Below are 11261 nucleotides of genomic sequence, written 5' to 3'. Positions count from 1 at the left end.
AGTATGAGTGGAAACAATATGGTTCCAGCTGATCAACAAGTGGCAGCTGTAACATGCTGCAAGCTAGAAAACATGAAAGTAAACACTACTGGACTGCGCTTTGAGGAAGGAAATGCATCCAGCATGTTCGTTAGACCTCAAGGCTGCATTCATTGTATTTTAGTGAGAAACATATTTTTGTTTGTTTACAAGAAAACTCCAGATGGCCAAATCACTGCCCACACCTCTGGTTTTCCAGAGAGTCAAAGACGTCTGATATTGGGAAGACAGAACGAGCCAATCAAATCAAGAACACGGGGCATCATCTTATTGTGTAGGTCGTTGACTTACAGAAATAACAAATGTTAAGTCGCCATATTCCTTTCCTTGAGGCAAAATAAGCCTCGCTCTCCCAAACAGACGTCAACTAACATGAACGTGATACTGGACAGAATTCAGTCTGATTATCAGGCTGTAACATCTTATGGTAGTTAAAAAAAAAAGACAATTTCACCACAGTAACTACTTTCACTAACTTTAAAGATGCTAAATCACATGAAAATTCCCAACAGAGGGTTCTGAAATACCTATTCCTCCTCTTAGAGAAGGTGTGGACAAACGTGGCTGTTTACTCCACCGAGTCACACCTGTTTGATCTCAGTCTCGTTAACACTTTTAAACTTTGTGCAAAATCTGTTTATATTGATAATGATATTTTCGTTAACTAATTTGTCTCTATTGTCCACACACACACAAAGATTATTTCGTCTGCTGTGATGGATCAGTGATGAGGAGGACATTCAGACCTCACATGCTAAAAGTATTCCTTTGGCTGTGGGCATCATGGTCTGGCCACCAGATCTTACCTGGTGCCCCCAACAACACAACTCCAAGGGTCAAGGGGATGCACAAACCCCCTCCACCACTCCTCAGGAAGGAGACGCCAGACCCAGAGTACACTGCAAAGATTATATATCTCATCAGGGAACACCTCAGGTCCCCCCCAGGAGGAACTGGAGGATGTTGCTGACACCCGCTTATTCTGCTGCCACCAGGAAATGGATGAGTAGAATTAAAGTATGCAGAAAGAGAAGGACATTAGAAGGTAAAGAAAGTGTCTACATATATAACAAAACCTCCTCTGTAATGCTCTAGACAAGAAAGACAGTTACAGGCAACACATGATATAGTTCATTGGTTCATTGGGTGATCGGAGGACCACAGGGTCCCTGGACAGCCCTGATGTTTTTATTCCTCTGTATTTTGGGTGATGTGTTTACAGTAAAATACAGACATTAGAAACAGAAGACCAGTATTATTTTCTTGCTTTCTCCTATTATCTTTGTTTGCTCTGCAAAGGAGGGAGTCATGAAACCACACAGTTCCCGATACTTGCCTGTTAACGGTCCACTGTTGAACTTGGAACCAGTGAAATACTGGTTCCCATAGTGCTGCCTTGGGTAGGGGTTGAGGGTCAGGTTGTGGTTAACCATAACAGAGAGGGAATAGGAGTAAGATTAAGTTCAAGTTGAGGTAGCAGGAAACACAAAGACTGTCCTGTTAGTCATTTAAGCAAATGCCCAAAAATGGTTTATTTGCATTCAAGTGACAAAGATCTCTAATGGCTGTAAGAATCCAGACTCTTGTCTGCAAAAGAAACAAGGTCCAGGTGGTTGGGTGGGTAAACAAAACATCAGACTTAGATAATGGTTTCTTTCAATATGACCACAACCTTTCCCTAATCATGACCAAGTGGTAGTTTTAACTCAAACCAGGATCTTTCCCTCATCGTTGCCAGGTCAATTTTATGTCTAAACCTTAACCACAGCAGTGTCAGATCAGAAAAGAGTTTAATATTTGGAACAACAATTTGTTTTGACAAGTAGTGTTATGGTTTTGGAAGGTACAAACTCATGAATCAACAAATTCTCTGAATTCCTGGATCTGAACCTCTCGCACCCGAAACAAGAATCAGGGTGAGTGGATGAAATAACTTCACCTCAGTGTCCTTCTGACCAGCTGGTGAACGTAGTGCAGCATTTAGCAGCTAGAGACAGAGATTTTCCTCAGGAGGTGGAGGAGACCAAACACAGAGCTGAAAGAGAGGAACACTGGATATAAACACCACTCCACATAAATGAGAAATAAGCTGCTGTTCAATAATAAATTCACTTTGTCAGCTGATGTATGTCATTGTTGTGTTCACTACATGCTTCTGTTGCCCACAAGTGGCCAAAACAATCAATTATTGCAGGTTTAAGCAAATAAAAGCAATCTGTAAAGGTTTTGACAAATGACGCCGTCCCATCAGATCAGAAAACGCAGATCTACTCACAAACCTTCCAAATTAAAAGACAAAAATACGTTGTTTGTATGAATGATACATGTGTTTTTAAGGTAACACCATTTGTCACAGGTTCAACTTGTTTATTGGGTTTGGCTTTAAAGTTGCGGTTAGGGGACCTTTGTCATCATGGTTACAATAATAACCACTTGATTATAATAGCAGACTTTGTGGTTCTATAACAATGTCACCTCTCCACTAGAGGTCGCTGTAACTCGAACAACTTTGCTGAAATAACTGTAGGCTTTAACTTTTCTTTGGACAACTGGAGAACAGTTACAAATTATGTATTTTTGTATGGGGATGGGGAAACACAATTCAACACAATGCAAGAAACAAAACCTACACACAAATATTAAAGAGTATCTCTCTGCTGTAGAGCACAGAATGTGCATAGTCTAAGATAAAAACAAAGACTGTAATATCACCACTTGAAACTCTTAGTATGGACGCACCTGATGCTGCAGACCGAGAATGAATTATCAGACCAAAGAAAAAGAGGTTAATCCTCCAAGACCCATAAGGGTGAAATGTGTCTGTGCTAATCAATGTTGAGGCATCGATAATTCATCATGAGTGTGTCGCTTGGGTCTAGCAGCTGAGGAGGACCCTCTAAAACTCATTTGAATTGATTACAGCTCTGTCAACAGCCTGACAAGCAGGATTAATGTGACTGATGCTGGAGCTGTCAGTAGATGATCGGTGGCCCTTCAAACACCACAACGGTCTTTGTTTATACTGTATTTCTCATCCAGACTGATGCTGGGAGCGAGCTGACACACTGACCGAGCCTCAACAAATCACCGAAGTTCACTGTCAGTTGAGATTAGGGTTGAAGAATTTTTTTTTGATTTTAAACTGTGACTTCCCAGGAAGTCAGTCTTCCCAGGATTTTCCAGCTCAAAATGAAACCTGACTTTAACCACGAGACTGCAGATAATCACATTTTAAACGATTATTCACACTGTGATGTTTTTCTTTCATGTACAATTCATTTTTTAAGGTTGAATATTAATTACCCTTAAGACTTTGACTGATCTTGCTGCCGTGTTGAGAGCTTTAAATAATGAAGTTACCACCGCTCTATCCAGTGTTAAATAATCAGCTCCCTATGTTTGGATATGCAGTTGGTGTCTCTGCTCCTGTTTGTGATCTTCATGGGCAGGATCTCAAAGGCCCAGCTGAGGTGAGGAGAGAATCTGGTTTGGGGATCTGAGAATTGTGTCTCTACTCTTTGCAGATGATGTGTTTCTGTTGGCTTCATCAGATGGAGACCTTCAGTGCTCAGTGGGGCGGTTTGCAGCCGAGCGTGAAGCAGTCGCGATGAGGATCAGTACCTCCAAGTCTGAGGTTCTCAGCTGGAGAACAACAGATTGCTCTCCTCAGGATGGGGGCGAGTTGCTGCCCTAAGTTAAGGAGGAGTTTAAGTATCTTAGGGCCGGATGGAGCCGGAGACTGACAGATGGATTGGTGCTGCATCAGCAGTAATGTGGACATTGTACTGGACTGTTGTGGGGAAGAGGGAGTTGAGCCAGAGGGAGAAGCCTTTGATTTACCAGTCAATCTATGCTTCAACCCTCGCCTGTGATCGTGAGCTTTGGGTTGTGAGCGAAAGAATGAGATTGCAGATACAGGCAGACAAATTAGTTTTCTTCATAGGATGTCAGGGCTCAGCCTTAGAGACAGTGAGAGGAGCTTGTAGTAGAGCCACCACTCTTTTGGATCGACAGGAGCCAGTTGAGGTGGTTCGGGCATCTCCTTTGGAGATTTTCCAAGCACGTCCAACCAGGAGGAGACCTTGGGGTAGATCCAGAACTCACTGGAGGGATTACATATCTCATCTGGTCTGGGAACGCCTCAGGATCCCCCAGGAGTAACTGGAAAATGTGCTGGAGGAGGGGAAGTCTGGAATACCCTGCTTAGCCTTCTGCCACTGCGACCTGACCCCAGATAAGTGGAAGAAAATGGATGGATGGATGAATTTACTTCCTCTGTGGCAGCAGAACACACTAACTCTGAAAGACTCACTATAAACACATTGAAAATGCTTGCTGGCCTAGCAACATTAAAGCTACAAACAACCCATAATGCAACACTCTGTAGAAGATTGGCACCGGCAATTTCTCTGTTCAAAAAGAATATCTGACGTTGTGAACACGTAATTGTTTCGTCCTAAAATATGAGATGACCCCCACTTTAACACCTGATTTCCAGAAAAAAATAAAATAAAATAAAATAAAATATTAAGGCCAGTACATTAATATTTTACAGCTAGGACAGTTATGTGGCAAAATTAATGAGGAGTCTCTATTTAACACAACAGATGTACCTTCAGGATTTATGACATCACAACTAGCCATTCAGGATCAGGGTCACAAGTGTGATGTGGGATCTTGAATCCTCCAGGTCGCAAACACATATATATGTTTATGTATATATAGGATGTAGGAGACTTCTTGTGTTCAGTTAAACTTTAGAAATGTAAAATACTAAATGTCATTTAAAAATTTTAACAAGGTAATTGAACTTTTTGTGGAAAAAGACACATCAGACAGAAATTATTATTCCCAGCAGCACCGTAAAAATGTCTGGATCTGTTAGATGTTGGTCCCAGTTATTCTAAAGGTTAAACTCTCCATTTATGGAGGAGACAGCAGAATGACTTGAGCCTTTGAAATTGTTCAGCTGGAGAAAATGTGCGATTCATGTACAAAGATGTTAGAGTATAGTAAAGCCACACACACACTGGGATCAGCTGGGGTGAATGGTTGAGCTCACACTAGTGAATCTGCAACGAGGCAGAACATGAATATATATGAGTTTATAAATAATTCTGGCAGGATTTAGCCGCCTCACACGGCATGCACCACATGTACTTTCAGTCAAAGCCGAATGAGAGCAACTCCAACATCATTGATCTCAAATTGCTTCATTAATTTGGCCGAACAAATTACCTCAAACCCAAATCAGTCAAAACCGCAGATTCATAGTAATAAATTTAAAGCAGAAACAGGCAGCCACGATGAGCATTTTATTAAGAATCTACATTTACTGAACAGAAAGGGCAGGTGTTAAAGGACAACTACAGTGTATTTGAACCTGGGTCTTATTTTCCATGTATTTGGGTGTAAATGATTGATAAGGACAAAAATCTTTGGAATCTGTGAAGCATTGATCAAGAACATTGAACCTGGCAACTGCAAACAGCTGCTGCAATGTAATCCATTGGGCAACTGTCTACATCAAAGTTTGTCTACTGACCTTAGAGTAGTGCAGGACTAAAACCAGGAAGTAGATTAGCATGTTAGCATGTTAGCTCTTCCTGTTCCCTCGTCCCAGAGTCAGTGTGTTTCTGGTTAAATGTCTGAAATAAGGTCTGTGGTTTTAACACAAGCTCAAGACATTTTCAGGTTTGATTCTCCGACATAAAATGGGTCAGTAAATCCCCCACTCCTGATGTTTGAAGCTTTTACGTGTCTTAAAAAAGGCGGTTGCTAACGAGTGTCTAAATGAGACTACAGAGGTTGTCGGGGACGTTAACATGAAAACCCATCTACTCACCAGTCCACCTTTACAGCCTCGTTGTGTTTCTACTCACGCTCTTTCAAACTCTCACTAACTTTCTAAGAAGAAAGGCTTTTGTAGAAGAGCTCAGAGCTAAATGAAATGACCAGTTGGAAGCTTAGTGGTGGAGACGTTGACGTCATGTGACCGTGGTGTAGTTGGTTTATAGCCTAACATTAGCTTCTTACTTCAAACATCAGAACAGTGGTGTTCATCTGTGAAGATGATCTGATCAACTAAACCTGAAGGATCAGAAACTTTAGCTGCTCACTGTTTATTTTCTGGAATAATCCAAAACACAATGAAAAAATCCCACTGGCTTTTTGTGGAGGAACCAGACTGATGCTAACTTCAGGACTGGACTACAGAAACACATCATCCCTGCAGGAGTTAGGATTCCTTCAGTGGTTCTCCGTGACGTTCTTGGGCAGACAGGAGAGGCTGTTTTTGCAGCTTGTTTTTTTGTCATAATTCTGTACAAAATTTGTGCTAATCCCTTAGGTTATTAGCAATATTCAATGAAAGAGCAGAGCTTGAGGGTGGTTGCATCTGCATCTTCTACATTACAGTGCCATAGTAAAGGATATTATGCATCATTTTCACTTCTCAGGCTGTTATTCTGTAATAAATAAATCAGAGATCTGCGAGCAGTTTCCCTGCAGCGACTACAAATAGTATTTTGTTTCATGACGCTGTGCTTTCCAAATTAATTTGTATTCTACCGTTCCAATTTCACATCTCACTGCAGGCAAAGTTCCCAGTCTGTACTGCCTGAAAAAAGCAGAAAAACTACCCATGCATACAGTATTACAGGCTGTGGAAAAAGAAAAGCATGTGGATATATTCTATGTTTGGAGTTTTGTTTCACCAGAGCTCAGAGCTGGAGCTGAACCAGGGCGACCACATGCTCACACAGGCTGCTCAGACTGTAAAAGTATGTGTACTGAAAACCCCCGCTTAGTCCTGTACTTTTTACTTTTTTAAAAACCTTTATTTAATTTGGGAGGGAAAGGTGAGTACTGTGGGTTTTTTTCCCCACATCCAGCCTGGTTCACATTTGTGTCTCTAATACAGAATGATCTCTGAGCTGCTCTCCTCCTCTTTTTGGGTTGAATCTGCTGAGATTAAAGAGTACAGGAGGAGAACAACATGTGTCACTTATTTCTGCTTGTTTGACTTTTTCAGTTTCCCCAGCAGTACAGAAACAGGTTCAGCAAACAGCCCCCCTCCAGAGCTGTTTTATTTACATGAAGTAGCTTGGTAGAGTGACCAAAAATGGAAAGGTCTTGTGGACTTTGTCAAGAAATTTAGTGTAATCCAATGGACAATTGTCCACTTTAATGGACGTCCACTAAAGTTCTTGTTTTTGCCACTGACAGACTCAGATTTTATTATAAGTGTCTGGCAACATTATGGATAGAAATCCTGCATCAATATATACACCAATATATATTACTACCAGAGAAGAAATTCCTGTTTTTGTCAATGGAGTCCTGTAGTGGTATGTGGCGTTTTCAAAACAGGTGTGGTGCTCTTACTTCAGTAAAAGATCTGAATACTTCTTTCACCACTGAAAGTCACACAGTAACACAAACAAAGGTTCAGGCTGGAAACTGTGCTATAGGACTTGTGGTTTTTCCACTCATGAAATAAAAAACTTCCCGTCTATGTTTATTTTTGAACATCTGCTCAGTGGAAATTCCTTTTTTTCACCAGCTGTGACAGGTTGTTTCTGATGTTAATGAGCCATAGGTGTGAAAACATGTGACCACCAGCCACACTGTGACTGGTTTCTGGGAAGTATGGGAGATTCTGAGGAGAAACACTAACTGTTAATAAAGCAGTCCATTTCCACTACGTTTTTCTCCTTCCTCTGTCCTCACCCTCCCTTTCATTTCCTCCGAGGTTTGCCTTCCTTCTGATTCACTTCAGACTGTCTAAAAGATACTAACAGGGTCCTAATCAACCGGATGGTGGAGGCTACGACGACTGCAGTCCACAGGGACTTGTTATATTCAAACACACTCTCCTTGACTCATTAAACTATACACCCAGCTACTGTTGGAGTCATTTCTGTCTTCACTTGTACTACAGTGATTAATGGCTGCTGCAGCTGCTGCACTATTAAGAGGAATTTCACTGAGAAATGATGGGAGTGATGTCCTGAGGCAGGAGGCAAAGTGCTGGGGTTTGTCTGAGGGGAGTGTCTTCGGGGCTGTGAGAGAAACACCAAGTATCCTAACACCAATCTGAAGTACGACTGCAAAAATCCTCATGCCTTCCAGTGAAAGATAATCTGAAGGCTCGATTAGAAAGTCTGCCCTGAAAACTATGGAGCTAGAATAATGACATTAAAATTTGTCATTGAAAACAAATCCTGAACTGAAAAAGGAAACACTGGCATTGAAATGTTTGTATTGGGAAAAGTTCAAATCCTGAACTGAAAAATAAAACACAAGCATAAAAAAATTACAGTTTTACATTCTTATATTCTTATTCTTTGATATTCGTTTCGTTCAATTAGTTTCTGATGAATAACTGTTGCAGGAATGCACCCAGCTAAAGGAGAAAAAACTGGTGTTCTGGTGAATTAAAAGCGACTGACAGTATCAGCAGCCCGGCAGGAAAGACGCTCTGCAGTGCAGAAGGATTTCAAACCTGAGCTATTTGGGATATTCTGGCATTATTTTTGTTCCACTGAAGGAAGTGACACAAGTCGTCCATCTTAATGGACAGTCACTGATTTAGATAAGGACAGTAGCTTATTTTACAAAATAGTAAAATGTTGATTATTCAGTATTTATGTTTTATTGCGGTCTTTAAAGAACACCATTTCCCATAAACCCTAGACATTCACATGCTTCTTCAACAGAAGAGCTTAGACAAGACAACTAGAACTAGAAACCTGTTTTGGATGTGAAAAAGATTCAGGTCAGCGTAAACGAATTCAGCACGAATTACAAGCTGCAGTATCCGTCATTTGTTTACACACACACACACACACACACACACACACTGAATTTAACTTGAATTTGTCTCACGGTTCAGAGTTAAGAGTTGGCACATGTGGTGCAGTATCTCACATGGGGACCAAACATCACGACATGATAAATGACCAACACACATCCTCCATTTCCTGCAGGTGCTGAGGTGTAGGGAGGAGGACTCCTGTGATCCAGTTCTTCTGTTAAAATGTTGAACTGGTCCTTTAAATGTAACACAACAACATGCATGAAAGTATCCTCAGTGTTCAGAGATGTGTCAGTGGAGGTTAAATGGATTCACTTTTTTATCTTCTCTATCTTTATTTCTATATTTCTGTCACACTTTTTTCTGCTTTGTCCTTCGTTTCAGTCTTTTTTTAAAGTTTTTTTTCTGTGTTCTTCCCTGGTTTCTTTCTCTCCATCCTTTTTCCTTTTCCATTTTTCTTTTTATGATTTCCTCTCTGCCTCTCCTGATTGCTTCCTTTCTTATCTCATTTCTTTCCTGTGGAATGAGGGCGAGAGAGGAAGAGAGAAAGAAAAAGAGAAATAGAAGTAGAGAGAGAGAAAGAAAGAGGGAGAAAGAAAGAGCATTAACAAAAGAGAAAGTGAAAGAAAGAGAAAGTGAGAGAAAGAGAAAGAAAGAAGGAGAGTAAAAGTGAAAGAAACAGAATGAGAAAGAGAGAAAAAGAGAAAGAAAGAGAAAGAAAGAGACAGAAAAAGAAAGGGAGAGAAAAAGAGGGATAGAAATAAAGAGGAAGAAGAAGTGGAGGGAAAGAGAAAGACAGACAAAGAAAGAAGGGGTGAAAGAAAGCGAGGGGGGGGTAAGGAGGGACTGAGCAAATCAAAGCAATGAAATAATAATTTATTATTTATTATAATAAATAATAAGGTTTTACTTATTTGAAATTTAAAACAGTAAAAAATAACAAACCAATGTATGGGAAACACTGAGTAGGAATATTTCTGGTTCATTCTGAAACTGTGGCGGACGTCAGTTGAGTGGTCAGACTGTGGTGCTCTGGGGCCCAGACCACTTCTGAGTGTGGGATCGAATCTCAGAGGCTTCCACTTGTGATCAGATTAACAGCAGGTGCGATCAGGGCCTGGAGATGAATACTGGGCTGAAACACCTCTAAACGTGTCAACTAACAGTTTCCAGAGTTTTCATTAAACTTCCCGACAGTCTCTGAGAAACAAATCTGAAGCAGGAATGCCACTGACATGCTGTAAGAGTGGGACATCAAATGGCATCATCTGCACCCCCACACATTCTCAATAAGAGTTCTGACCTTTCTCGACCTTTTCCTGCCCTCCATCTGTATTCGGCTGAATTCTGTCGGAGAGGACAACAAAATGGCTCCAGACGGTCGACTTGGCTTCAGCCTGGGAGCTGGTGGAGGGATGTGGATTAGGAAATCAGCCAAGGTACATGCTGAACATAAAAACATGATGATGATCCTGGGTCAGAGTCATAAAAATATGGAATAAATAAATACAATATTTTGCCATATGTAGCGTGTTTAATGGAGATATATCATTTTGCAGTTCCCCTCCTTCACTGTGTGGAGCAGTTTTTGTTGTATGGTCCATGACTTTACAGTTCTGGATCAGTGTCAGCACTCTCAGTTGTCCCAGCAAACAGCAGACAGAGATCAGAGCCCGGTACCACCTCCACCTGAGGAGGTTGGTGGAGACCAAAACCAGAGCTACAAGAGAGGGAATACTGGTGATTCATCAGGTGGACACAAACACCACTCCATATGAAAAATATTCATTGGCTTCCATGACGAAAACGAGACTAAAAAGAAAGAAGAGGTAGCATTTAAAAACTACTATGACAAAACGTAATACATTTTCCGTCAGCAAATAAAATCTAAATGAAAATAGCTAGCAGGAACAACTGTACCAGATTAGAGAGTTTGGAAATGCTAACTGGACTGCTAAAAATGTACGACAAAAAAGAGACAAACATGTTAGTGACAAAAACTAGACTAAAATGTCTTATTAAAATGAATATGCATCTTCATCAAAAGACTGAAACTAAATGAAAATTAGGTGGAAGCGCCCAGCAGGAGGCGCTGTTAAAATCTAACAGGTCAAACTGAGCTGCCGGTTGTAGAAATCGAAGGTAAACATTAAGAGAGCAGGAGAAGTTTAGGGAAAATTATCTGAACTAAATGGCCTAATATTTGATATTTTTCTAATGAACATTTTCTAATAACGTTTGATATGATCGATGAATGTCTGTATCAAATTTCCTGCCAATTCCTCCATAAGGTCAAACATCAACATCATGGTAGCGCTAGATAAAGAATGTGGATCACCAAAGTCAGGAGGATTCATCTTCTGTGGACAATGAATGTCTGTATCAAATTTCAGGGTAATCCATC

The 11261-nt window shown here is 40.7% G+C and overlaps 1 long non-coding RNA gene across 1 annotated transcript in view; it reads right to left on the bottom strand.

Moving 5' to 3' along the window:
- Positions 1–9825: 9825 nt before the first annotated feature.
- The window catches only part of LOC108879764 (uncharacterized), a 33697-nt gene continuing 32261 nt past the window's right edge, over positions 9826–11261 (bottom strand). Inside the window, exon 3 of the long non-coding RNA XR_001960390.2 lies at positions 9826–10577. This is a non-coding gene — a long non-coding RNA (uncharacterized LOC108879764). The remainder of the gene's footprint in view (positions 10578–11261) is intronic.

The sequence above is a fragment of the Lates calcarifer genome, unplaced genomic scaffold, assembly GCF_001640805.2.
Source record: "Lates calcarifer isolate ASB-BC8 unplaced genomic scaffold, TLL_Latcal_v3 _unitig_729_quiver_737, whole genome shotgun sequence".
Lineage (NCBI taxonomy): Eukaryota > Metazoa > Chordata > Actinopteri > Centropomidae > Lates > Lates calcarifer.
This window is presented reverse-complemented; position numbering and strand designations above follow the sequence as displayed.